The 23,144-nt window shown below is 33.2% G+C and overlaps 1 protein-coding gene and 1 long non-coding RNA gene across 6 annotated transcripts in view; both read right to left on the bottom strand.

Moving 5' to 3' along the window:
• ADK (adenosine kinase) overlaps nucleotides 1-23,144 on the bottom strand; it is a 524,109-nt gene that overhangs the window by 220,481 nt on the left and 280,484 nt on the right. The window lies entirely within an intron of this gene.
• LOC147575990 (uncharacterized) lies at nucleotides 4,029-16,426 on the bottom strand. Its single transcript, XR_015241647.1, has 2 exons — nucleotides 13,960-16,426; nucleotides 4,029-13,728 (listed from the first exon to the last, which is right to left on the bottom strand). It is a non-coding gene; the product is annotated as an uncharacterized LOC147575990 (long non-coding RNA).

Below are 23,144 nucleotides of genomic sequence, written 5' to 3'. Positions count from 1 at the left end.
AAACAACAGCAGAGTTATATTTGCCTTGAAAATGTATGTGTTCCATACATCATCCATTATACCGAATACCTACTATATGTAACAAGCTCTATGTCAGTCATAAAGGGAATGCATATTTGTAAGACCACTGCAGTGGTAATTATGAAAAAAATTAGCACTGACATACAGAATAGATTTTAGAGAGATATTTAAATTTTCCACATTTTAAATTGGAAGGAAATAATTAAAACAAGTGCAAACAGTATTGTTAGGACTTTTCTCTTTTCCAAAATAAAGAATCAAAGTCTTTTTTCTGACAATTATGACAATAGAGGGCTATATAAGCCATTCAGATTAGGAAGGCGAGAAGTTTTAAAATATAATCAATGTGCAGATAAAATCAGATATTAACTGGGTAAAGGAAGAAGTATATTTACGGGTTTTTGCTAACAGTTTTTGAGACAAAGGAACAAGTGTCTGGCAGCTGAACCAAGAAAAGTTAGGAACTTAAATGGCATTGTTAAAAGGAAATATCATTTTCTATTTCTGGCTTCTCAAGTTTATAGTTGGTTTACTCCAAGGACTTACTCTAAGTATTCCTCAGTTTAATCACAGAAGATGCTCTGTAAATTTAAAGACAGAAAATTGGCAACCCACATCAGCAGTATTTCAATATTACAATAGTGTCTTTTATTAGAAACTCAGTACTCCTAATTCATTCATCTGCTAGACAGAACTTCCTGGCTAACAGTCCATTGTGATGACATAATTTCTGACAAAGGCATTCTCATAAAATGGAGACTACAACGACTAATCATTATAGTTTTATTTTAAATATTATCTTAAGCTGTTTGTAATTAATGGAATAAAAGGAACACTTCACGAGAAGATCCACGTCACATCATGTCACCCTGAAGGAATAACTTCACAGAGGAAAAGGCACAATAAACAAAAATCCTGCAGATTTCATGTTTTTAGGGACAACTGTGCTTATCCTATAGTGTTTGCAACAAAGTATATAAATTGTACATAGTACGGATAAGAGAAACAGGATAACCTGGCACTCTGTGTAAGATGGAAACCGTTACATTGAACATAAAATCCTAACTGAAATTTCAGGAAAAACTAAGCAACTTTGAACAGGAACCTCTCCATTATTTGTATTATAAAAAAATCAAATGTAATTAACAAACATGAAACAACTACAATCTTTTTATATTCATGTAATTTTTTTTAAAGCAAAAATACTATACATGTGAGACAAGAAGTAAAAATACAACTGACAAATTGGATATACTGATGTCTGGAATTTCACAATTGCAAAACAACAGACGCATAAGCACAATAAATGGAATAAGCACCACCTCCCCACTACCACCAGCAACTGAAATGAGTTTGGGGTGTGTGTGTGTGTGTGTGTGTGTGTGTGTGTGTGTGTGTGTGTGTGTGTGTTAGTATCACATAGCTTATGTCAAAAGGACCTTTTGGTACATAGAGGTATCACAAGGACTTTTTTGTTTTTCTATCAAAAACTGCTTTATCTGGGGTAAGTTTGAGAGAATAATGTTCAAAGAGTGCTCAATAGCAGGTGTTCTTTCACAGTATTTTCCCCTTGGGGTAGAGGAACAGTTAGGTAGCCATAGAGAGAAACAAGCTTCCAAACCCAAATCTCTTTCTAATTTGAAATTTGAAAACAAAACAGACTGTCTTGTATTTCTTAAAGCGTTAAGTGTAATTATGAGGAGAAATATTCTTAGAGGGATGCTATAAACAAAAAAATGATCATGGGGGTGGTGTTGGGGGTGGGAACATATTTAGATATTTTTTTCTTTTTAAATCACTGGGAGACAAGAAATAACCAATAAAGGTTGGCATAGCAATTAAGCAAGGAGAAAAAAAATATAGCGGCCTTATTTTTTAGCAGTGAAAATGTTTGACTCCTGACTACAAAAGCTGACTTTTTGTATGAGTATGTTCCAAATGGTGTCCTGCTAACCTCTAGTCTCCCCTGAGATGCAAAAAGATATTCTATGAAAAAAGGGTTTTGTCCTCCAGTAAAGAAATCTGTTCAATTTTTGACCTTGTATTTGCCAGCTAATTTGGAAATGAAATTCTTTTCTCATGGAATATATTACTTTATATGGAAAAAAATTACTTTAAACCATATGTTAAGGTAGAGTATATACATGTATATATTTAAAGAAAATAATCAAGTTTTGTTTAATAATTTCTCATTCTATCCCATATTAAACTTTATGTGATCAAAAGACTCTAACTCTATGGTTAGGGGTGCCTGGGTGGTTCAGTTGGTTAAGTGTTTGACTCTTGATTTCGGCTCAGGTCATGATCTCATGGTTCATGGGATTCAGCCCTGCACCGGGTTCTGTGCTGACAGCATGGAGCCTGCCTGGGACTCTCTCTCCCCCCGCCACCTCCCCAAAAGAAAGAAATAAACTTCAAAAAAAAAATTAATTAAAAAAAAAAAAAAAGAACCCTATGGTTAGGGAAGAACCACTAAATGGTCCTAAAGGTAAGATAGAGGAGTATTTCCAAAAGCAGTATGGCAAAGAAAGCTATTTATTATTACTTGTTTGGGGAACTGAGACAAGTGGGAGCTGGTAGTACAGGTGTCATGTATACAATGTCTATACCAAACTGGATCTCCGCCTTACTAGAAGTATGGAGCAATAAAAAGATTTCCAAAGCCAAACCGAATGAGAATATACAATTTTTCTTTGGAATAGTCTCAGAGTACCCACATCTGGATGACGGAAAAGAGCAGTAACTTCAAATTGGGCTGTGGTGGGAACATGATGGATCTGAGGAATAAATTTTAATTTTTAAAAGTCATGGAAATACTGCATTAAAATGTTTTCATGCAAAATTTAAAAATTACTTACTTTTATTTAATATTCAAGAAGATGTGGTATCCCCCTGATATTTTTCCAGCCGGTTTGAAAGGCAGGGGTTTAGGTCGATTAAGAAAATGGTTAAAAAATAAACAGTTTGTTTGTTCTGCCAAGAGAATAACAACGATCTGGGCCAATATTTCAAGTTATCAGTCTGTCATTCAATAAAAATGTACTTGATCACATGTTATATGTTAACCATTGTTTTTAGGGCCACAAAACATTCTCTCTCCTCTCATCACAAACAGTTCTTGGTTCTCAAAAATATCAAACATTGTTTACTTTCTGTTACATTTGCCTGGGTGAACACTGGTATTTCAGACACACAAATGTCTTGCCCCTCAAATAACTTCAATCTCTGCCAGAAGTCCTTTCTTTGAAGAGATCTTCCAAGAACATTGTTTAGAAGAGAGCACCCCTATTCCCTGCCATTTAAATTCTAGCTGATTTATGGGGTGCCTGGGTGGATTAGTTGGTTGGGCATCCGACTTCAGCTCAGGTCATGATCTCACAGTTCATGAGTTTGAGCCCTACATTAGGCTCTGTGCTGGCAGCTCAGAGCCTGTAGCCTGCTTCAGATTCTGTATCTCCCTCTCTCTCTGCCCATCCCCCATGTTCACTCGCGCGCTCTCTCTCTCAAAAATAAACATTAAAAAAAATTTAAGTTCTAACTAATTTCCCTGGTTTATTCTTCTACAAAATACTTACTACCACCTAAATATATACTATATAATTATTTGTTACACCCTACTCCTTTCCTTACCTCTGCCTCTCTAGAATGAAAGGTCCCTGGAAGCAAGGATTTTTGTTTCTGCAGTATACTTGGTATCCACAAATAATATGGACTCACTTAATATTTGTTGTTGAAACTGTGAATGCCACATGGATTTGGAGAAAGAGTGTATTAAATGGAAGTGAGCCAGTACGGAAGTGATGATTGAGACAAAATCTGATGGAACTGTAGAGTTAACTAGGTAAAGGAAGGTGGGAATATGAGAGTTGTTCTAGCAGAGAAGAATGAAATCTAGAAGTCCAGTGTGACTAGAGCTGGGAGAACACTGTATGAAGGCAGGCAGGTAGAAACCAGACAAAGAAAGGTTTTTTTTGGAAGTCAAAAGATTTTATTATAAATAAATAACATTTAACATTTATTTATTTTTGAGAGACAGAGTGTGAGTGGGGGAAGGGTAGAGAGAGGGAGACAGAATCTGAAGCAGGATCCAGCCTCTGAGCCATCAGCACACAGCCTGATGCTGGCTCGAACCCACGAACTTGAGATCATGACCTGAGCTTAAGTTGTACGCTTAACTGCTTAACCCATTGAACGCCCAAAAGATTTTAAATTAAATTCTCCCTTAAAGGTGTGCTTAGAGGAAGAGGCAGCGTATAGTTTTGCATGTCCTAAAGCCATGCCATTGCAATGTATGATAATAAAAATCATTACAGAAATATTCACATAATTTAGATGAAGCAATGTTTTTCGAAAAGGAAGTTAAATATTCCCTATATTACACAAACAAAAGTCACTTAAGAATCACCAAATCAAAACTAGAGGTTCTGATCATATCACTTGAATTAATAAATCACTCTACTGATGGTATAAATGAGAATGTTAGTTCTCTAAGGTATTCCTAAACAGCCAAGGAATTGGCAGATGCTATTTACTCAATAGAACTCTAACCATAAATGCAAAAGTTAACCACCTCTTCTAAACTGTGAGGTTGCTTTGTACATTGTTCTGTTCCAGCGAACTATAAAGAACTGTCTTTATTATACCAAAAAAGTTACTACTCAAATGTGTTATTTCTTTTATATATAGCTTTTCTTTTTATTGGGATCCAACTTTTCTCTTTGGCATTCCTTTTACTTAACTTTGGAATAAATATATATAAAATTTAACACAGAGTCTGGCAAATAACAAAAATATCTTCATAGAAAACATTTGGTGTTTCTTGTAGGCCATGCACTGTTCTGACAATATGAACATGTTATCTCATTTTATCGTTACAAGGTAGGTATTATTATCTTCTTTTTTCAGATGAAAAAAGTGAGGTTCAGAAGTTAATTTCCCAGTTATACAGGTAGTAAGTACTGAAACTTGATTTTATATCCTGATAGTTTAACTCCAAGGTATACCCTCTTAACCAATACAATATTATCTTAACATAGCATAAATAAATATTAATAAATCCTAATAAATATTTATTATATTGACCTATATCTTAAAGATCAAGAATATTTCCATAAGTAATTTACATTTCATATACTCATTGTAATAACTTAAACATTTTACCGAGTTATTTCAAATGTACTCTACTGATGGTTTTTTCAAAATAATCAAGTATACTAATGAAACAAATTGAATCAAGTACTGTAATTGAACCTATGCCATTAACAAACACCAAGAAAACAATTGTAATAATCAATTTTTTATAGGGAAAAAATAAAGAAATGGCACCAATGATTCCTACTATGTATAAATAAAGCCAAACAATTTTTATCTAATCAGTGTTGTAGCAGCCCCAAAGACTTAGGTGGTCTTCATTTAACATTCTTACTTCTGATGTGCTAAAGAAAGGTCCATTCACTGCAAAAGTTAAGGAAAGAAACATGGACATCTGCTACCTATGAGAAAATTTTAAGATTTTAGTAAAACTCCAATTTACAAAGTGTTCTGCCTCACTAAAAGAAAAATTATATACATATATATGTGTATATATATATATAATCATATATATACATGATACATATATATATGATTTTAAAGTTTTTTGGCAGTTACTAAATAATTTTTAGATTCAATTCTTGTCATTGTTTTCCAAATTCATTATGGCTTCTATCATGAATATAACAGGTCTTATAAAACAAAGCCAAAAATTTCATTAGTTCTTTTAAAACTGTGTTAATTAAAATATTATTAAGTTATTAAATTACAAGTTCATGAGTTGTTACTTTTTATGAAATCAATCAATGAAATGGTTGTTTCAGTCCTTTTTTCTAGAATTTTATAGGCTGGGGAGGGGAGAGAAATGAGAAGGAAAGGAAATAATCATAAAATGATGAAGTAATTTTTAAAAGCAAAATCACTGAAAGACCACTAATAACTTCAAGTAAAATGCCATATAAAAGCTTTTAATTGCCTTAAATTTGTGAAAAACTACCCAGGAGATCAACAAATTCACATCAATGAACTGCATTATACTAATAAGAGACCCCTGGCCTCTAGCCAGAGAGAACAAACAAAACGAACCATTCTCACATGGCTGCAAATTATCCAAAAGGAAGAGAAAGAGACAGTCAAAGTAACATGTTTGCACGGTGGGAAAAAGATCAAATATTGATCAGCCCAAGCTGAGGTAATTAGAGCCATAGTCAAGGGGATGGGATGCATGTTCTTGCTCCTAAGAAATGCATCCTAAATGTTGAGCAAATTAGCTGTTCACCAGTTGGATTTTTCTTTTAAAAAATTCAATAAAACATCTGCATGGTACCAGGTGTTCATACTTTTAAAATTTAATAACTTCTTGACCTTTTAAGAATCATCTTGTTTGGGTGATTTTCAGAAAGATTTATAAGATCTGCTGGAATTTTATCTCTGTTACCATGAGACTAATGACTTGCCCATATGTTAAGCCATGATTTGTGTAAATAACCAGAAAGTAAAATAACAGCAAAATGAAGACAATTTAAAATTAATACATCTGATTAAGTGTCTGTGTATAAGCACCTATAAAGTTATGAAGCTGATGTAAGTTTTTCTAATTTTTATTATAACAAAACCTAGACGTTTCTTTTTTTATGAGTATATTACCACTATCACTGTTGAAAACTTCAGTGGTTATCATAACCCAAAAAAGAGAAAAAATTCTTAATAGTCTATGGCAAGAGGCAAACCAGAAATTTGTCTATTACTTGTTCCAAATGAATTTCTTCATTTAAGAGCTATTCTAATTATAACCACTATGCATATAAGGCAGTTAAAATCAAATATCTATATTAAGAATTTGTGGTCAATCATGACATAAACTAGAAGGAAAATGTTCAACCAGAATGAACTTGCCATGAAAGACTGTTCTCAAAAACACCAGGATACAATTCTTATTTCTGTTCCATGGTAATATGAAGCTCTCATTTATAAATTTCCTGATAAATATCAAAGGATTGTGTTTCTATATTTATAAATTCATGGTTTTATAACATGGTTTGAAATACAAAGCTTGTATATCTAATTTCATTTCTTCCCACATTCATGTGTATTGATCAATTACAAACTGATTTTAAAAATTCTGTAAGAAATAGCAAATTATTAACAGTTCTAAAGAAGGCAGAACCACAAAGCTTTTTACCATAAGTAAGTACTTCAGATGCAGTCAATAAGTAGAAAGAATGTCTATATCTATATTCTAGCTAATGAGATAATCCAAATGCAGACAAAAGGTTAATCTCAAAATTTTAAATTCATGTATCTAAAATGTATCTATCACGTTTTCTTGTCAACCAAATCTATTGTCTTAGTTGCAAACTCACTAAAATATTTTTGTTCAAATAAGGTGTATCATTTTTTAATCACACATGATTATATGTAACTTAATTTTTGTGGAACACACCATGTCTACACTATGAAAAATTAATTATGGCTGGTCCATCATGAACAAGCAAAACAGGCAATTGAGATATTTAATCAACATACTGGCTCTGATCAAGTTCTTTCATGCCTCTTTCCCCTAAATACCAAATACAGGAAAAAGTAAATAATCATTAATGTAATCATTATTTTACATTAAGAATTATGTTAATATTTTTCCAAAGAATCCTGTATTTTTTTTCCTTTCACTCTTTCTCTCATTTTACTCCTTCATTTTAGGATAGTTTTATCATTCGCTTCTTTATAAAAAGAGAATGAATTACATCCGTTTGTGCCAAATTCCTATTCCCAGTGAAGCTATGACAGATGGAATAAAATACCTAAATAGTCACTTTAGTAGCTTTGCTATACATTAGCCCTTCTACCTCCCCGCCCCCATCTTTTTTACTGAAATGCTGGGAAAAGTGAATCAGGGCATCTAATGAAAATGAACTGCTAATCTAGATGTCACCTCAGAAAAATAGATTTCACTTCTAAATTTTTAGTCACATTTCAAGGAATAGATATTATACTCATCTTTCATCATCAGCATTTTTCACTGTATCTATAGCCATGTGATAAAAGCTACCAGTACTCACCAAGAAAAAGTACAGTTACCCAATTGTTCCACAGGAACACTGCTTTTATCGTCTCTTTGGGAAAAAGTGAGAAAGTATATACACTGCTCTGCATTTTGTTACCCAGTTTGCAGATAACTTTACTGGTGAAAATAGACAATAAAGCAGTGTTTATCTTTCTAGTAATAAAATCACTAAGAAGCCATCAGAATAAGATATTCTTTGCTCCCTCCCATTCCACACAAGGAAATGTCTGTACATTACTGGGCTGGTATTACAAAATTAGGATCAATTGAAAAAAAATCATAAAACAAGTAGAGCTATTATTTTAACTTTTTGATAAAATACCAGGAAAAATTAATTTAACTGGGAAAAAAAGCAGTAGAGCCATAATTCTTACAAATTTTAAAAGCACAAAAAAAGAGAAAGGATATCCAGTTGTTGTTCCTTTGACATTTTTCTAACACTTAGAAGTGGAAACACAATGGGAAATAAAGCAATTTATGTGTATTAACAGACCACTGACCTACAAATAAGACAGGAAGGTAAAAAGATAGCACAGTTAATTAATCTTTACACCATTTATATCCTAAGCCTTTAATCCCCAAACAAATATTTGTACTCAGCAGGATAAAACTACAACTTTCCTTTATATTCTTTGTCTTGTTCCACAGAAAGCCTGTGGAAAATTTCAGAGAAATTTTATAATTCTTTAAGGCAAAATAATTGAACATAAACTTTAAATATATAAAAACAGGAACACTAAAAAATCAGCTTACTATTCTTTATTCGATTACATGATACATTTAAAATATTCTGGTTTCTCTCAGCTCAAAGGAGATGTATTACAAAACTAAGTTTGGATTTCTTCTGCATGTAATTTTTAGTGAATTCAACAAGCAATATTTATTAAGTATCTTTTAAATGCAAAGCAATAAAGCACTAAGAAGAGATCCCAAACAGCATAATAATTCTTGTCCTCAGATGGTTCACATTCTTGTGAGGGAGGATACGCTAGAAAATGGCTTTCTCCAATTTAGGAAATGGGACTGTATTGATTCTTAACTAACTTAAATATGGGGCTTTGATTTCAAGTACAATCACCTCTGAATGCATATGATGGTTCACATTATAATACAGACAGGTTTTAAGTTATGCTTTTATTCTTTATTTAATCCACTTAAACAACAAACAATTGTTGAACAGTTTTTTCTAGGTACTGTGCCAAGTGAAGGGAATACAAAGATAAAAAACACACAACACCAGCTTTTAGTAAGCTCACAGTCTAGTTGTACTCTTGATATTATCATCTTTTTATCCTCTTAGTCACCAACATATTCCCGCCTCAATGTATGCTTAATGACACACTGGAACAGATCACTCCATTTCTGTCAATCCAACTATATTTATGATTCAAGTTTTACCTCTTCTATCAATCCTTACAATGATTTTGGCAGTGTTTGAATGAACTAAGATTTAAGATTTGGAAAAAACTTAAGATGCCTTCTGTTTCCTTTTAAACTCTTAGCAAAAAACTTGCTATATAGTTTTCTAGATTCTTAAAAAATTAGGAGTTAGAAAAAAATCCAACATGATGTAACATGCATAATACATAAAAATAAAGACCAAATACACTGAACTTACTACTTTATTTTGCAGAAATTTATCCTCTGTAATGATGTTTTTGATGTTGTATCTTGGCTAGGCTACAAACTTCCAGTTATTCAATCAAACACTAATCTAGCAGTTACTCTGAATGTATTTTTCAGCTGTAGTTAAAACCCCTAATTAGTTGACATCTAGTAAAGGAGTATCCTTCATAATCTGGAAGGACAGACTGATCAGTTGGAAGGCCTTAAAATCATAGCCAAGGTTTCCCTGTTAGAATATATTCTACCCACATAAGACAGTTTTGGCCTCTGCCTATGGAGTTCAAGTCTGCCGGTGATCTTCAAGATCTTTGTGCTGGTGTCAAAAACAAAGAGGACATGGTTTTATGTAAAAGTTGTTTAACCTCCTGGGCCAAGGCAAGAGGGCAAGCAAGTCTATATGGAGGAGGAGGTGACATGTAAGTAATATTTATTATATGCTAGGTACTATATATATGCTGCCTTATTTAATCCTCATAATTAAGTGAAGCAAACATTATTTCTATTTCTAGCTGGGAAAGCTGAGGCTTAGAGTTGTCCAGGGTCACATAGCTATTAGGTAGCCGAATCAGCACTTGAATACAAGCCTATCTAACTCCAAAGCTCCAATTTTTTCATCTGCATCATAGACTCTTAGAAGGAAATGATTCCCTAACAATATAAGGAATCATTCCTTGAGCACTGATGATGTTAGACCATTTTATTAAGCATTTAAATTGTATTTTTTGTTGACATTTTACAACCTTTTGGGGCAAATACTATCATAACCTCCATTTTTTATAGATGAGGGAACTGAGGTAGGAAATTGACACAGAGTTGTAGGATATTAGCCAAAACTAAGAGTTATCTCAATTCATTGCCCTGGTATCTGAGAGTAGGCCATAGCCAATTTACCTTCTTCTGGGGGAATAGGATAGTGGAAGGATATTTAAGTAACTATAGCAAATATTATAGTTGCTAATTTAACAATCATTATGAACATAATAAAAGATGTTTGAAATTATGAATGGAATGGTAGAAGACTTTGAAGTCTTTCAGTAAACCATTATAGAAACAAAACACAAAACCCAAAGCTTCCTCAATAAAAATCAGTGAGTGAGGAACATGGGTTACTTGAAGACTAATCATATATATTTTGACTTTCAAAAATCAATGTAGACATTTGCTTAAAATCATTGTAATCTGTAAACTAGAGCAAATACAGTTGATGAAACAAGTTTACAATTGTCTCAACATATTTCAAAATACCAAAAGTAACAAAAAACTGAAGATATATGAAGATCTTAGTCTTCCATATTTCATTCACCTGGGAACCACTGACATAAAGGGTTAAATGCAAATGTACAATTACCCATCCTCTCACTCCTATTCTTCCAAATTACAGTCTCACATCACACTCTTTCTTGAGGATTTTATGGTTCCCAACTGCTTAAAGTATAGAGTTTATACTTCTAAGCATGGAGTATAAGGTCATTCTGACTTTTTTACTTTTCTACCACCATCTGCTACCATTTTTCCACATGCAACCTAGCCTAGTATTTCACAATCTGTTCCATAAGTTCTCTGAAAAAAAAGCTTGAGTGGCAAATAGATTTTTAAAACTGCATATCATATCTCTTTCTGGGAAATTAAAAATGAACATCACCCTATTAAGGGGAGGGGGCAGGTTGGAAGGATTTCTGAGAAAATAAGTAAATTACACAAGGGTTATACAATTAGTGGCAGACCACCGCCTCCCCCTGCCAAAGTTCAAGCAATTACTAGGAGGTAAATTATCAGTCTTAATTCAGCACAAAATAAAAAGTTAAAGCCCTTTAAAGTACATACCAACTATTTTAGCATTCACCTGGCAGATCTATTGCCAAATTATTTACTGAGTTTTGGATAACTTACTATTTAACTGTAATAAAAAATACACTTAAGATGTATGCTTTAATTAATTTAAAGTCACTACTGAAGCAACAAACCAAAATCCTATATTTATTCATTTATGTATTCATATTTAAACAGTTCTTTTTTTAAAAAGGTATAAGTTTTAAAAATGATAAAAGTTCATTGAGTGAATTGCAATTCCTTTGAGAGACAAGAGCAGTTATAACTCTTTCATTTATACTTGACATTTTCCATTACCCTTTCTTAGAATTCTCAGTAAACAATTACTTGCACTCACTTTATGATTTAGGTAAGGCTCAACAGCCACTTCCTCTAAATAAGGAAACCAGGGTTAAGAGAGGTTAAATGCCTCAGAGCAGATCAGAGGTGGAACTAGCTATATAGCTGTGGGGTTCTCAGGAAATAATTTACTCTTTCCTTCAAGCAGGTGTAAACATAATAAGACATGTGATACTACTGACATTCCAAGAAACTTCTTTTACATTTCAACCACTTTCTTTCACTCAAAGGCACTTAAAAAGTATTGTATTAATAATAGAAAATATATAAAAGAATAGATATGAAAGCAAGTTATAAACAAATATAGGAATTATTATTACTGTCAGCAGCACTTTATTCTTTATTAAATAAAAATTACATAATAATTGCTTAGTTAACTAGAAAATTCTCCATTTAAGGAAAGAATAAGAAACTTTAAGGTGTTGGGGCGCCTATGTCAGTTAAGCCACCAACTCTTGGTTTCGACTCAGGTCATGATCTCACAGTTTCATGAGTTTGAGCCCCACCTGGAGCTCTGTGCTCACAGTGCAGAGCCTGCTTGTTGGGATTCTCTCACTCTGCCCCTCCTCCACTCACAATGTTTCTGTCTCTCTCAAAAATAAATAAAGTTTAAAATGCATTTCCCTGGGGCGCCTGGATGGCTCAGTCCATTAAGCTCTGACTTTGGCTCAGGTCATGATCTCACGGTCCATGAGTCTGAGCCCTGCATCAGGCTCTGTGCTGACAGCTAAGAGCCTGGAGCCTGCTTCGGATTCTGTGTCTCTGCCCTCCACCACCCCGCCCTGCCCCCACCTCACACCCTCTCTCTCAAAAATAAATAAACATTAAAGAAACATAAGGTGTTAATAATGAAATTGTATCTACATTAATGACAGTCACACTTGTTATTAACATGTTAACCCACTAAGTACTCAAGATTTGTCAGTCTAGGAGTAGCTGATTTTAACAGCGTACCTTTTCAACAGAGGCTGTGTATAACCATCAGTAAATTTCATGTGAGAATAGGGAGAGAAAAGAATTTTTTGAAAAAAATTACTGGTAATATGTATAAAAACTAATTGTGCATATAATGAATTAATTCTTTATGAAAATATTGAACAAACTATGGCCCGTTATTTATATTTATTTTTCTAAATTAGTGATTATGACATTAAAATATAAATTCTACCAGAATGTTTACTCTCAGTGTCTTCTTATCCTTTTCTAGCCTAAATCTTTAATCTTCTGAGTGTATGTGCAGTATAATCAGATGTTGAGAAAATTATTATACTGTCACAGGAAATGGATTTTGTGATTTCTCGCAAGAAATAAAGCAATCAGACAAATGAACCACTAGAGGAAAAAATTGTATTTTTTACAGAAAGTAATAGATCAAGATATTAATGACCACCACCCCTAAACTCATTGCTGGATGCTGAAGATAAAGAATCTAAACCCCTTCAGCCTTAAGGCTGAATTAAAAAGGAATGGTTCTTTAAAAGACAAAATCTTCATTTTCCTACATTATAAATTATATGTTTATACTATAGTCATAGGAGAGATGTTGCCAGAGGAGAAGCTGCCTTAAAAGATACTCCCTCCATTCCTCACTGCTTTCCATGTCTACTCACTTTAATAAACACTTCAAACTACTCCAGAAAGTAAGAACCTCTTTATTTTTACCAGGGAAGGGTAAAGAATAACTTAAAGATCTTTACTCCTTAAATGTTCCTATCAGTTATATGATCATGATCAAAGAGAAGATTAGTGAAGCTACTAACTCCCAAATATGTGTTTATCACAAAATGGACAAATACGCCCCATTAAAAGTGCAAAACCTTAGGGGCGCCTGGGTGGCGCAGTCGGTTGAGCGTCCGACTTCAGCCAGGTCACGATCTCGCGGTCCGTGAGTTCGAGCCCCGCGTCAGGCTCTGGGCTGATGGCTCAGAGCCTGGAGCCTGTTTCCGATTCTGTGTCTCCCTCTCTCTCTGCCCCTCCCCCATTCATGCTCTGTCTCTCTCTGTCCCAAAATAAATAAACGTTGAAAAAAAAAAAAAAAAGTGCAAAACCTTAGACCGGGATTAACCATCAAGAAAGAGACTTCTTTTTCTCTGCTTTGACTACAGATCCACTGCTTCCTACCTAATTAATGTATCAATTTAGCTACGTTTAAGTGTTAAGCATTTACAGAGTATTGTGGGAAATTAACCCACATTTGTACATGGGGTTAATTTCTGTGGGGAAATGAATTTTAAGCTCAGATAACTAGATTACAAATTAATTTGGGCATGTTGCTCATTTGTTCACACTGGATGGTCTGATGAAGTGCTAAAGAAATAATCATGTTAACTGTTAGGTCAGTTGCATATACCTGAAATGGAGAGGCAAGTGATAGAGGATGTATAAATTTCTAATATCAGTTCTTCTTCACTGGATTACCAACATTTGATTTTCATCCTAACTACTAGAATATATTTAACCAATAAGGACCATGGTGACATGAATATGTTAACTCCATGATGTTTGATAAAGATAACAGAACAGCCGTATAATACTTTTACACTATAAATATCATCAAGGTATCCCTCTCTAAACTCATGTGTTATAAGACTACAGATAAATATCAGAATATTAAATTCTAGAATGCTTTGGTTTTATGGATGCCAAGCAGTCTAAGTAGTCTAAAAGTTCTGTAATACCACCTTTTTTTGAAATAACAACTTAATTGAGATCTAATTCATATACCGTACAACACACACATTTGAAGTGCTCAATTCAGTGGTTTTTAGTATATTCACAGAAATATGCAGTCATCCTTTTACATTTCTATTTTTCAGATATTATGAATAATGCTGTTATGAACATTCATGTACAAATTTTTTGTGTAGGTACAGGCTTTCATTTCACCTAGGAGTGAAATTGCTGGGTCATATGGTAACTCTATATTTAGCCTTTTGAGGAACTGTAAACATTCCTACCAGCAGTACATGAGGGTTCTACTTTCTCTACATCCTTGTTAGCACCTGTTATTATCTTTTTGTTTATAGCCATTGGTAAGGGTGAACTCAAATCACATTCCAGTTTTGATTTGCTTTTCTCTGATAACTAATGATTTTGAGCATCTTCTCATGTGCTTATTAACACTTCTGTTTTATATGTGTGTATACATGTGTGTCAGAAAGCAGATGTAAGGTCTTGAGTTTCTAAGGCTATAAAATTAGTACAAAGGTGATGAAATTATAGTTGTCACCTGTGACAGCTTAGCTTAGAGACCCTCACATATACTAAGTAAGCACTTACCATTCTAATTTATATTGTAATAGAGCTTATCCTTCCTAAAAAAACTGGTAGCTCAATACAGACAGAACCCATGTTTCCTTAATGTTTGCATCTGCCACATTACCTAACAGGATACACAGAGTAGGCAGACTCAATGAATGATGTTTAAACTAATACATTTAATATCTGATCTCATATTATTTTTATAAATCCCTATGATAGAATGGACTGGTAGTAGTCTATCCCCTTCAGAAAATAATGATCATAAATAATTATGCTTTCAACTAGTGAGACCATTATAAAACTCCAAATTTCCTAATCCTAAATTTAGTACTCCATATGCTTTTGATTAGGCAAGAGACTTTCCATGTTCAGATGATCTAACTTTTAAAATATTCATATCTATGATACAGCAATGTCTTTATCTTGGTTTATGAACATGAATCAGTAGTTCAGATATATTAAACAAAATGAAAAATACCATCTCATTAAAATATGATAAACTTAATTTTCTTATTATTGTGAAATAAGTGATCAATAGAGTCTTTTGTTCCTCGCAAGTATAAAGGCAAAATTGGGGAATTCTGGTTTACTTCAGTGAACCTATAATGAGGACCTGAATTTTAGTCCCAAACCTATAACTTATGAGTTGAGTGACCTTGAGCAAATTATTTAACCTCTCTGAGCTTTAGTTTCTGCATTTTTAAACTGGAAAACAGAATTTAACTCAGAGGGCTACTGAAGGGACTAAATATGTAATGTACTAGTATATAGTAAGCATGTACTGAAATAAACTGTTATTAATCAAGAAAATAGTGTCTATATGTCGAATATGGAATCCATTTCCAAATTAAAAAATTCTTTAACCTATACTAAGTCAGTAGGGTTAATCTAAACATCTTAGCTTGGTGGTGAACTAGGTGACAGATATAGGAAAGAGATAAAGCCCTACTATTTCAATTACATATTATTTGCATATATTATATATTCAAGTTAGTCAACAAAACAAATAGGTTTAATTAATTATTAAATTTTTTTGCTTAATGTTTTTGTTCATTTTTGAGGCAGAGAATGAGCAGGGGAGGGGCAGAGAGAGAGGAAGACACAGAATCTGAACAGGATCCAGGCTCTGAGCTGTCAGCACAGAGCCTGATGCAGGGCTTAAACTCATGGATGGTAAGATCATGACCTGAGCCAAAGTAAGACACTTAACCAACTGAGCCACCCAGGCACCCCAGCTTTAATTATTAAAAGAAATATCATGTTATGAAAAAGCTATTTGTATATTATATGACTTAATAACATGGGTCACTAATAACAAACATATATGCTTATAAGAAAATAACACGTGTCTATATATTGAAATTTAGCCATGTTGATTTGTAAAGCATATTTGTGATTATTTCAAATTGGAACATTAATTTGAATGTTAAATGAACATAAAATGGTTCAACATTAGAGATTTAATTTTATATGATGCCCTTAGTATGTTTGTTTGATTCATTGTATGTTACACATTTTATAAACATGAAAACCACATTTACTGATTTAAGTAAACACTTTTAAAATAAAGACAAACTTTCTTTTGGAAGCCAAGATAGATTATAATCCATTAATATATCTTTCAACAAAAAGGATGAAATCTTCCACTGGTTAGGCTGATAAACTCTTTCATGTCAAAACTAAGCCTCTTTATCATGATAACCCAGAATAATGGTCGGCTGCTCTAGGCACTTTATCTACTTTACAGATGAAAAATCAGCTCTACTTTCATGGAATTAGATTAATGCCATAACAGGAAATACTTCTGGGGCTGAACTTGCTTCATGCCTTCAAAGCTGCCTGTAAATTTAAAGTACTTCCTGAATTCAAAAGATAAGACAGGAGAAGGAAAAAGAAAAACAGTACAGTGACCCTTTTACTGAAGGAAAATATTGCTTCCTGAAAAAGCTGTTGAAAGCTACTTGCTAAAGGCATTATGCTCTAGAAAGCCTAGGGCAAGTCTGTTTTAGTTGAACATGGGGATTCTGGTTATATATCAGACAGTTGTTATAAATCTGTTCTTTCTATAATCCTTTTGATAAACTTTCTTAAAGTCATCATGGTGAAAGCTGAAGTAATAACTTTCTCAGCTTTTAGTACATAAAAAATTGCTCCCTATTTTACATATAACATTTTATAAAGGATTACAGTTCAACACACTTGGAAAAATGCTGACCCCCAAGGTCTAGAATTAAATTTTGGTTTAGAACATGTATCAAAGGTAGCAAATCCAGTCAACACTTATTGGGCAGTCTAACTTAACATTAAAAAAAAGGGGGGGCATTATGTGGAACATATAAAATGGCTTTTAAAGAAGTGATTGTGATATGAAGAGGAAAATTTTATATAGAAGACATACAATTAGGGAGAAAAGAATACTGACTATTGGTATGTACCTGAACATGAGCATATATACATTCAGCACCGTGGAGTATACAAAAAGAAAAACATCTACAGATGCATATTGAATGTACTTTAAATACTGGGCACTATAGTAAGTGCTACAGGCTATGTGGTCTTTAAGACAGGAAAGGACTTACTTTACCTTCTCATCTAGCTAGTATTCGAGGAAGGACTAGACAAAGTAATACCAAATGAGATAACTCAATAATGGCAACTTGCATGATTATGTGATAGGTGGTGTGGGTTTAAAGTGAACAATGACAACAGTTCACAGAAAGCAGGATAAGCAATTTTAGATAGGTGACCAGAAAAAGTCTTGCTGAGAGGATATTTGAGTTGAAAGCCTAAGGGTTTCAATGAGTCATCCCTTAGAAAACTTGGTTCAAGTTCATTCTAGAAAGAAGGAATAAGAGTGAAGGACTTAAGTAGGAAAAGATCTTGGATATTTAAGAACTGTCAATGACAGAAGTAGTGAAATAAGATGATATGACTTGTAAGAAAAAGACGTAAGACATTTAGGGTCTTATACATCATTGCATGAAACATGGACTTTATTCTGTGAGCAACTGGTAGCTATGCAAGAGATTTTAACACCAAAGTATCTTATGGTGATTTGCATTTTTAAAACATCACTCCAATCATTCTGTGGAGAATGGTATGGAAGAGTTAAAAAATAGAAGCAAGGAGACCAGTTAATTCAGTAGGCCAGGAATAAAATAGTAATGTCTCATAATAGAATAATAATTATTGATTTAAAAAAAAGAAAAAATACATTCCAGATATACTTTAAAGATCAAGACTTCGTGAAGGAAAAAGAATAACCAAGAAGGACTACTAGGGTTTGACCAGAGAGCCCCAAGCCCTACAGTGATACCATAGACAGAGATGTATTAGATATGAAACAGAACCAGCATCAAGAGTGAACATCACAATAATATGCTACTAAACAATGAATGAGTCAACCAAGAAATCAAAGAAGAAATAAAATGTTACAATGGAAACAAATGAAAATGAAAACACAACAGTTCAAAAATCTTTGGGATGCAGCAAAAGTAATTCTAAGACATAAGTTTATAGCAATACAGGTCTACTTCAAGAATCAAGAAAAAACTCAAATAAACAACCTAACCTTCACCTAAAGGATTTAGAAAAAGAAGAACAAACAAAACTCAAAACTAACCAAAGGAAGGAAATAATAAGATTAGAGCAGAGGGGCGCCTGGGTGGCGCAGTCGGTTGAGCGTCCGACTTCAGCCAGGTCGCGATCTCGCGATCCGTGAGTTCGAGCCCCGTGTCAGGCTCTGGGCTGATGGCTCAGAGCCTGGAGCCTGTTTCCGATTCTGTGTCTCCCTCTCTCTCTGCCCCTCCCCCGTTCATGCTCTGTCTCTCTCTGTCCCAAAAATAAATAAACGTTGAAAAAAAAAATTAAAAAAAAAAATTAGAGCAGAAATACATGATATAGAAACTAAAAAAAAAAAAAAATAATAATAGAACAAATCAGTGAAACCAGGAACTAAGTCCTTTGAAAAGATCAACAAAATTGACAAATCTCTAACCAGACTCATAAAATAAAAAAAAAAAAAAGGAAAACGCAAACAAAATCACAAATGAAAGTGAGAAATAAAAACAAATACCACAGAAATACAAGCAATTGTAAAAGAATATTATGAAAAATTATATGCCAACAAATCAGAAAACCTAGATGAATTGGATAAATTCTGAGAAACATATAACTTACCACAACTGAAGCAGGAAGGAATAGAAAATTTGAACAGATTGATTACCAATGGAATTGAATCAGTAATCAAAAAACTCCCAACAAACAAAAGTCCAGGACCAGACAGCTTCATGGATAAATGCTACCAAACATTTAGAGAAGATTTAATTCATATTTGTGTAAAACTGTTCCAAAAAACAGAAGAGGAAGGAAAACTTCCAAATTTATTCTACATCAAAACCAGATAGATTCCACTAAAAAGGAGAACCACAGGCTAATATCTCTGATGAATATAGTGCAAAAATCCTTATCAAAATACTACCAAACTGAACCCATCTATACATTTAAAAACATCATTCAACAAGATAAAGTGGGATTTATTTCCAGGATGCAAGGTAGTTTAATATTCACAAATCAGTCAACGTGATACATCACATCAATAAGAGAAAGATAAAAACCATATTATCATTTCATAGATGCAGAAAAAGCATTTTACAAAGTACAGTATTCATGATAAAAATCCTCAACAAAGTAGGGTTAGAGGGAACATAACTAAAATAATAAAGGCCTTATATGAAAAACTCACAGCGAACATCATACTTGATGGGAGGAAAACTGAGAGCTTTCCCCCTAATGTCAGGAACAAGACAAGGATGTCAACTCTCACTACTTTTATTCAACACAATACTAGCCACAGTAATCAGACAACAAAAAGAAATAAAGAGCATCCAAATTGGTGAGGAAAAAGTAAAACTTTCACTATTTGCAGATGACATGATACCATATATAGAAAACCCAAAAGACTCTACCCAAAAACTACTGGAATAAATGAATTCAGTAAACTTGCAGGATACAAAATCAATGTACAGCAATCTGTTGCATTTTTAAACACTAATAATGAAGGAACAGAAGGAGAAATTAAGAAAACAATCCCATTTACAATTGCACCAAAAAATAACAAAATCCCTAGAAATAAACAAAGAGGTGAAAGACCTGTACTCTGAAAACTATAAAACACTGATGAAAGAAACTGAAGATGATACAAAGAATTGAAAGACATTCCATGCTCATGGACTGGAAGAACAAATATTGTTAAAATGTCTATTTTACCCAAAGCAATCTACAGATTTAATGTGATCCCTATGCAATTACCAACATTTTTCATAGAAGTAAAACAAACAATTCTAAAATTTGTGTAGAGCCACAAAAGACCCTGAACAGCCAAAGCAATCATGAAAAAGAAGAAAAAGAAAACTAGAGGTATCAAATTCCAGACTTCAAGTTATATTACAAAGCTGTACTGATCAAAACAGTATGGGATTGGCATAAAAACAGACACACAGATTAATAGGACAGAATACAAAACCCAGAAATAAAGCCACAATTACATGGTCTATTGATCATCAAGAAAGAATGCAAGAATATGCAATGGGAAAAAGTCTCTTCAACAAATGGTGTTGGGAAAACTGGACAGCAACATGCAAAAGAATGAAACTGGACTACTTTCCTGCATCATACACAAAAATAAAATGGATTAAAGACATAAGTGTGAAACAGGAAACCATAAAATCCTAGAAGAGAGCACAATAAGTAATTTCTTTGACACTGGCCATAGCAACATCTTTGTAGATATGTCTCCTGAGGCAAGGGAATAAAAGCAAAAATAGATTATTTGGGCTACATCAAAATTAAAAGCTTCTGCATAGCTTTTCCATGTTAAAGGAAACCATTAACAAAATTAAAAGGGAATGTACTGAATGGGAGAAGATATTTGCAAATGACATATCTAATAAGGGGTTAGTATCCAAAATATATAAAGAACTGATACAACTCAACACCAAAAAAACCCCCCAAACAATTCCATTAAAAAGTAAGAAGTCATGAACAGACATTTATCCAAAGACATACAGATGGCCAACAGACACATGAAAAGATGCTCACCATCAGTCATCATCAGGGAATTGCAAATCAAAACTACAATGAGATATCATCTCACTCCTGTCAGAATGGCTAAAATCAAAAGCACAAGAAACAAGTGTTGATGAGGATGTGGAGAAAAGAAACCCTCTTGCACTGTTGCTGGGAATGCAAACGGGTAGAGCCACTATGAAAAACAGCATGGAGGTTCCCCAAAAAATAAAAAATAGAACTCCCATATGGCCCAATAATCACACTACTGGGCATTTACCCTACAAAATACGAAAACTCTAATTCAAAGGGATACATGCACCCCAATGTTTATTGCCGCGTTATTTACAATAGGCAAATTATGTACATTATATATATTCATATATATGCATATGATATATATAATGGAATGTTACTCAGCATATGCACATTATGCACATTATAAATAATAATAATAGTAATACACATTATATATATAAATATATATTATGGAATGTTATTCAGCCCTACAAAAGAATGAAATCTTGTCTTTTGCAATAACATGGACACAGCTAGAGAGTATAATGCTAAATGAAATACATTAGTCAAAGACAAATACCATATGATTTCACACACGTGTGGAATTTAAGAAACAAAACAAATGAGTAAAGGGAAAAAAGAGAGGCAAACCAAGAAACAGACTTTTAACTATAGTGAACAAACTGATGGTTAACAGAGAGAAGGTGGGTGGGGGGATGGGTAAAATAATAGGTGATGGGGATTAAAGAGTATGCTAATCATGATGGGCACTGAGTAACATACAGAATTGTTGAATCACAAGATGGTACACCTGAAACTAATAGAACACTGCAGGTTAACTACACTGGAATTAATATTTAAAACCTTAATTTAAAAAAAGTGTATGTGCAGACTCCTTTTATATTATTTTATATAATTTTATGTCTTTTAGAGAAGAAAAGAGGGCTCTGTAAATATGCATTTACAGAGTTTGTTACACCGACCTTCTTATTTATCATTCTGGTTCTCTTCATTTCTTCCTATGGATTTAAGTTACCATCTAATGTCATTTTCCTACTTCAATACAGATTTGTTGCCACCTACCCCCTTTGTGCTGTTATTGTTATATATATTACATTCTGATATATTATAGAGATAAGAAGACAATTTTATGTTTATATATTTTAATTTATAAATATATATTTGTATGACTTGCTTTTAAATGAGTTAAGAGAAAAAATATGCAATGAAACTATCTTTTATAATTATTTACATAATTACCTTTGTCGGTACTCTTTGTTTTATTGTGTATAAATGTGAATTACTATTTTTCCTTTCAGCTTGAAAAACTCTCCAGCATTTCTTGTAAGGCAGATCTGCTAGTAACAAATTCTCTTGGATTTGCTTATCAAGGGAAGTATTTTGTCTTCAGTTTTTAGATCTTTCTGCTGGACAGAAGGTTATTTGTTGATGATTTTTTTTCTTTTTGCACTTTAAATATGTCATCTCACTGCCTTCTAGTCTGCATTGATTCTGATGAGATGTCAGCTAAAAATCTTATTGGTGTTCCCTTTAATGTGATGGTTTTTTTTCCTTTCTGCTTTCATGATTCCCTCTGTTGTCTTTCAAAAATTTGATTATTATATGTCTTTGTACTTATCCTACTTGGCATTCATTGAGCTTCTGAGATGTGTAGATTAATGTTTTTCAATAAGTTTGAGAAGTCTTCAGTCATTATTTCCTCAAATATTTTTCTGTCCTTATTACCAGACATCATAGTAGATACAGTATAGAACTATGCATAAAATATTTCCATCCTCTAACCATGTGATTATGGATAAAACACTTACAATTTGTTGTTTTAATTGCTTTACATGTAAAGGGGGATAAATTATACCAATTATACTTC

Source organism: Puma concolor, chromosome D2 (assembly GCF_028749965.1).
Source record: "Puma concolor isolate L17-30 chromosome D2, mPumCon1.1.hap2, whole genome shotgun sequence".
In the NCBI taxonomy this organism is placed as follows: Eukaryota; Metazoa; Chordata; class Mammalia; order Carnivora; family Felidae; genus Puma; species Puma concolor.
The sequence above is the reverse complement of the archived record's forward strand: the minus strand, read 5'-3'. Positions and strand labels throughout refer to the sequence as shown.